This window comes from Magnolia sinica, chromosome 1 (genome assembly GCF_029962835.1).
Source record: "Magnolia sinica isolate HGM2019 chromosome 1, MsV1, whole genome shotgun sequence".
Lineage (NCBI taxonomy): Eukaryota > Viridiplantae > Streptophyta > Magnoliopsida > Magnoliales > Magnoliaceae > Magnolia > Magnolia sinica.
In genome coordinates, this window is record NC_080573.1 from 34,185,376 (window position 1) to 34,192,174 (window position 6,799).

General features: G+C 37.2%; 1 long non-coding RNA gene across 3 annotated transcripts; it reads right to left on the reverse strand.

Moving 5' to 3' along the window:
* Positions 1-292: 292 nt before the first annotated feature.
* LOC131240089 (uncharacterized) lies at positions 293-5,183 on the reverse strand. Of its 3 annotated transcripts, XR_009168644.1 has the most exons (5): positions 5,048-5,183; positions 3,130-3,168; positions 852-1,098; positions 424-481; positions 333-347 (listed from the first exon to the last, which is right to left on the reverse strand). It is a non-coding gene; the product is annotated as an uncharacterized LOC131240089 (long non-coding RNA). The 3 variants fall into 3 exon arrangements; XR_009168632.1 differs by having other exon boundaries at positions 293-481; XR_009168623.1 differs by lacking the exons at positions 333-347; positions 424-481 and having other exon boundaries at positions 733-1,098.
* Between the last annotated feature and the right edge of the window lie 1,616 nt (positions 5,184-6,799).

A 6,799-nucleotide genomic window follows, 5' to 3' on the forward strand; every position in this document is an offset into this window, starting at 1 on the left:
TGGCAGACATGCTGATGTACAATGTTTTGGTGACTAGACATGTGATGTACAAAACCATTATCAATGATCTAACGTAGATTGTCCTGATTATAACACTGAAGCACAACGAAAGATAATTGAATACATACTGATATGTTTTTGGGCAAGGAATTGAACCCATTTTCTGAGGCTTTAAGCCGGTATTGCAATAAGCTTCAAGACTTCCATGAATATGACAGAGAAAAACAAAGAACAGTAAATCATGAAGGTCATTACCAACATGATGTGAAAGCAATGGTATTTCATAAACACCTACCCTTTGATTGGTTCCAATCAACAAGCCTTCTCATATCCACTTTCTCATTATCCTATAAATGTTATCATCAACAAACTATTACTGATTTTCTACCAAAAAAAAAAAAAGATTGAGAAAGAAATTATGACCTGCTCCTCTCACTGCACTAGTGTTGTCTCCCTTGTACTCCACTGTGTATCCACCAACCTGACACAATTACACTTTCCTATCACTATTTTCACTTCACAACACCATACTTTTTAACTAATAATTAAAAAAAAAAAAAAAAAAAAAAGACCCAACTCGGATGGGTCTCAGTCCAATTTATTGTGGAAACCATAAGATGGAATCGAGATCCATGTTCCCACATGTATGGGATCATGTGTGTGAGATTAGAAAATGCCTGCAGTCCAATCTTTTGCCTTTTTCCGTTCAATGTGGACCACTGTCATGTTCCTTTCTTTTATGTCTATCGAATAGCTAGGAATTTCATCATAGGTAGTTCTCTAACAACTGTAGGGATCAAAGGAAGTATGGCAGCCCCTTCATTCAAAGTTGGTAAATAGAAAATTCATACCTTGGCAAAGGATGCTACATATCCAATGGTCCAGGATCATATAATTCTTAAATGAACAGAAACCCTTTAACCTTCAATGTCAGTTGGCAGAGCCGAGATTCAAACCAGCCTTTCCATTTCCTCAGGTCATCATCATTTTCTGCAGTGATCAGAAAATGATGTCAATCTCCAGATAGTTCTTGTATGCATCAAAGAAAGGGTAGGGCTCGAAAAGGGTATTCCAATCAGCCTTGTTTATCTCCGTTGCCTGTAAGAGAAATTAAGAGGTATACATAAATAAAAGAAGGTAAAGGGAAAAGGAAAAATGCTAGCACTATTCTAATATCATAAGTAGGAAAAAGAAAGAGTGTGTAGAAAGAAAAAGGTTAAAATAATATTTTTTTACTTTAGTTGAGGACCAGTAATTGTTTTCATCGAGAGAGAGAGAGAGAGAGAGAGAGAGAGATAAAAAGTGCGAAAGGAGAATAATGAAAAAAATAGACTGCACCAACAGATTTACATCCCAGGATACGAATATACTCAGGCTATGTCAGCCCAAATATACTCAGGCTATGTCAGCCCAAATATACTCAGCCATAGAAAAGTTTCATAAATGCTACAAGCTTGAATCAAGAACTGCTTACCGAGATCCAAAACTGCAAACCCAATGTATGGAATAATGGACTTTGGTATGATTAACGTTGTATGTCTAGCATGTGCCATCAACAAGGGCAGTGCTACAAATGATATTGAAATTTCAACATAACAACACTAAGCCGGATATTGAAACAGCATATTCTTGATGTGAACTCAATTCAAACTCATAGAATTTACATACAAAGATGTCTACTTTCAATTCATAGTTACTCTTTTAGAGCCTCAAACACATCCATTTAGAAATACAATGCTCATGAGATGAGTAGTCAAGCAATTTCCACCATCCATTCTACAAAGAGTCGAAGACCCAAATCAGATTATACAAAAGCTTACAATTAAACCTTAACATATCCCAGTTTACCCATTGATAGCATATTCCGGTATCTCGTGCTACCTTCTGAAACATCTGGTTGCAAAGACATTGAAGTCTGGGAATTGCCAGATCTACTTAATCTCACGAATTAGCTAAAAGTCAAAGAAATAATTCAGGCACAACATTAAGGATCAAGAAGAGAACTTTAACCTGGCAGTCATATGGGAGATTATTATTTCAGGATTACAAAGTAGCACATAAAACCAGCATCACACTCTATCAGCTAAATGGCCATAGAAAGATTACATACATGTTAGCTGAAAGCCAAATTTACAACTAATCCACCGGTACAGTTCACAAAGGAAAATAACCTACTTAGGTTCAAGCATTTTTCCCCTTTTCTAGAAAGATGGTGGGAATGGGATATTGTAATATTTCTACCTTTGCCTACATATTAAATTATACTAGCATTTACCTCTGTCCAACAAGTAAAAAATATCTTTGCTGAAAGTGTTGTAAGGGGTACTGATCTGATAAGGCCGACGAATGGGGTTAGGCTGGGTGTGGCCAGGCTGAAGCATGCTCAAGTCCAATACATGAGCTGACCTAAGTCGAGGCCCGCATGAATTGGGCTCCTGCCACCCAGGGTGGATGACGAAACCAACAGGCTGCAAGGCTCAGCCCAGTCTCTTTGTCCCCTGCATACAGTTACTGCACTTCTTAACCATCTATTTGTAGGCCACAAATAAAAAATGTTAAGAATGGCATTAGTTAACAGCTCACCAAACTAGCAGAATGGAAAGTAAATTCCTTCTCTTTTTTACTCAATAACTTCAAAAAACACAATATCATGAATTTTGTTACAACAACTTCTTTTCCATTTCCATGCACAAAACTAGAATGACCCTTTTAGCATTAGAGCTTTGGAAGCTCCAAATCAACACACCAAACCAATCACCATTTGGAATTTCTTATAATGGGTATCTAGAAAAAACCCCCAAAAAACATCAATTTCTGCTGAAATTATTTAGAAATGGAAATTTGCAGGACTGGTTTATGGTTACAGCAGACAGAATAATAGTACTTTTTTGCCAAATGGGGTGTCCTAACCATTGCATTTTGATTGAGTGTTGACTGTTGATGTATTTTCTTTCTTGCCCATCTTTTTGTTGAATGTGAACCTCTGAAATGGCCAATTCCAGAGCATAAAATAGGAAGGTTGATCTAATGTGGGCAATCAATCCTAAAACATCACCAATCTACCATTTAAAAGTTGACCCCAAACTGTTGGAGAAAGGCTAAGATGATGACAGCATTAAAAAATCTTACTCTTGGCCAAACCTCCACCTTGATTCTTGGGTCGACACCCTGCACCAGAAATAGCAAGAATGAGGAAAAAAAACAGAATTATAGCAAATTCTAGCCATTGTGTTCATTTCTTCTATTTGATGAGGTAAGCTCACTTGCCATTTGTATTTGAAGGATGCCCACTCATTTCCTCTATTTGTGCTATTTCCAAAATTGTCACTTCGATATAAAAATGAAAGAAACCTTGCAAAACCAAGGCCAATTGTAAAGACCTTTGGCTAAGCCCAATAGATCACATAAACAAGCCTCAAAACCTGTTGTTCTACATTTTTTTATTATTATTATTGAAAGGTTGTAAAAGCATAGGAAAACAAGCCTCGAAACCTGCATTTCTACATTGAACAATCATAGTTGGGTAAAATGACAGGATGCACAACTAGATAGGGAAACAAGCCTCAAAACTTGCATTTAACACTGAACAAAATCATGGTTGATAAATTACAGGATGCACAAGCATAAGAAAAGAAGCCTCAAAACCTTCATTTCTAGATTAAACTATCATGATTGGTACAAATGACAGGATGAACAAGCATAGGGAGTCTTCAGTCATAGTACTTCTGAAATTCTTACTTTGGCATATTGGGTTATATCATCATACAATCCAAAGAAGAAGCTTCCTAGTTGATGGATGTGCCTCAGAGGATTCTCAATCCTCTTTGTACCAATATCCTTAGCATTCATGATGCAACATTTAAGAGTTGTTGAAATAACATTTAGAATAGCAATAAGACCAAGACGTTATTTGCCACAAAAATTATTGAGTTGTTTCAATTTCAGGATATGGTCTTTCCACATGCTAGAATGCCAAATCAATGGCCCCATCACTATTTGCATTCATCAAGTGTATGGTGAGGACCATGCTAATGGACAGCATATGCATAAAACACATCGGTGGGCCCATGGGTGAGAGAGTGGATTCAATAAGAATCTGACATGACGCAGTTTAATTGGGTCATGTGCTGCCACCAGAGTCAAGCAAAGCATGTTTGAAAGTGGGGCTGGACCAATCAACTCTAGCAAAGCCAGGGCCTCATGAATCCACTCCCAGTGGGTGAAGGGTCTGCATAGTACCCATGAGAATTGACCAAACAGCTTTGATAAGCCCACGAGTGTAAAAATCTTCTCTCCTACATACTGCCACATTCACTTGTGGCAAATAGCATGATATCCATTTATCAGGTGGACCATACTATAGGAAACGGTGGTGATTGAACATCCAATCATTAAAAACTTCCTATGGCCCACTGTAATGTTTTCGCAATGTTTATTTGCCATCCAACCTGTTGATAAGGTCAAATAAACATGGATGAAGGTACCAAAAAAATAAAAACAAATATCAGCTTGATCCAAAGCATTTGTGGCTCATTAATGGTCAATCACCATTGTTTCCTATGTAATAGCTGGCCTCTATCAAAATCATCAGCTAACAGGCTTTCATGGTCATAATGCCTAGGTTAAGGATCTATAAATCTTAATATCTTAAGAAAAACACAAGAAGTCAATCGTGCTTATATAACTATGATCGATCATTTGAAAAATATAGCCAGTCAAATAAACATGTGGGCCAGTATCTCCACCACAATGGAGGTGCCGAAGAGTGGACTGGCCTGATTTCAGTGAAGAGAGATAAGCATGGTGGAACCAACATGATGGGTGCCTTAGGATCTCATGCCCAGTTCACGCTGCCACATGGTGGCATGTTCACGAATTGCCCTGTGCATGCTTGTGGCCTAAGAAAAAACCTCATTGTAGATATACAGATTTGAAACCAGCAATTAGATTTCCCTCTAGATTTTAAATAGAATCAAGTGAGACTTTTGTGCCATTCATCATATTGTTTGGGGGAAACAGAAACTGGAAAATACCTAAGCGAGCGCACCTTATGGATGGAGATCCCTAAGCGTACGGACCAGATCCAAACTCCAGCCACCCCACACCTGTGAAATCCGATTGTCGAAAGCTTGATCGGATCAATGGCTCAAAGATTGTTGTTTCTGTTGAATGAAGAGGAAGAGAGGAAAATAGAGAGAGTGAGAGAGAGAGAGAAGGGAGTGAATGAGAGAGGAAGAGATCGAGATGGAGGGAGATCGTCCATGAGGGAGCGGGAGACAAATGGGGAGAGAGATCGAGAGGGAAGGAGTGAGGGAGCAGGAGAGAGAGGGAGAGAGATCGGGAGGGAGACAGATCGAGAGGGAGGGAGCAGGAGAGAGACAGGGAGAGAGATCGAGAGGGAGGGAGGGAGTGAGGGAGCGAGAGAGAGGGAGGTAGGGAGTGAAGGAGTGAGGTAGCAGGAGAGAGAGAGAGAGAGAGAGAGAGAGAGAGAGAATGGGTGCGGCTGCGGTGGAAATAGGGTTTTTCTTTTGTTTGGGAACGACTTAAAAATTTACAACCGTTCCGGAACCAAATACGTGGTCGTTCTTAAATGGTATTTTTGGTGTAATGTTTCTTTTGTTTAAAAGAAAAATAAAACTTCATGTCGCTAACTCCATGGATGTAGGCATATTTTTGAATTATATAAATCTTTGTGCCTCTTATCTCTTGTTTTTCCTTTTATCTTTTAGGTTTTAGTTGGATTCTTTTTTTCTATAGTTTTTTTGCCAACATCAATTGTGTATGCATATTTTTTCTGCAATAATTGTATCAGTGCCAAAGGTTAGAAGCCTTAATAGTTATATATCAATATTGGTGTTTGTGCTGCAAATGTCTTTTACATGGCTAGATCATTTCTACCATATTTGAAGAATCGAATTTCGACAGATCCAAATACATATTGGGGAAATTAAATATGAAGTCAGTGTTGGTGAAGAAAGGATTTACAATTGTGATAGAAGGAAAAGAAGAGAAGTTCGTAAAGTTGAAAGATGAGGTTTTTAAGGAGAAAATGTATTTAGCGTTGACAAATTTTCTTCTTATACTAGATTCAATTTTGTTCATTGTGTCTAATTAAACCACTTTCAAAGGCTTGTAGAACATGTATCAAGGAAAATTAATATCAAACAAGATTTTTCTCCAATAACAATTGTATAACCTAAAGATAAAAGAAGGGTCTTCTTTCAAAGAGTTCTTAAATGAGTTTAATGCCCAGATTAGTAGATTGACAACGGTTGATGTAAAGCTTGACAATAAAAAAATATTGCACTTTGTTTGATGTCTTAATTGTGAGATGATTTGATTATGAATCTCCACAACGATTTAGATCTCAATATAGAGTTCGCCATGTACATGTTGCTTACTAAAGATTCCTATAGAAAAGCAATTTAGGTATCTTCCGATGATGCTATCATGGCCATAAGAAGATCTAATGAGAGAGGTACTAGTGGGAGCACTGAGATAAGATCCAAGTTTTAATTTTTTAAAAAAATAATAATAATAAAATGTTGGACTTGAAGAAAAAATTACTATTTGTCTAAAAATTATAAATTAAAAATCAAAAATAATAAATAAAAAAAATTCAAACCTAATTTATATGATGAAGCATCAGATTTAAAGGGCTCCTAAAAAAACTTAGTTGAGAAAGGTGATTCCATTGAATATGGATAAGTATTATCATATGTGATTTTACAAGAGAATCTAAACCATCATTTTGGATTTGGGCGCTTTATTCCATATGACACCACATAGGGATTATTTT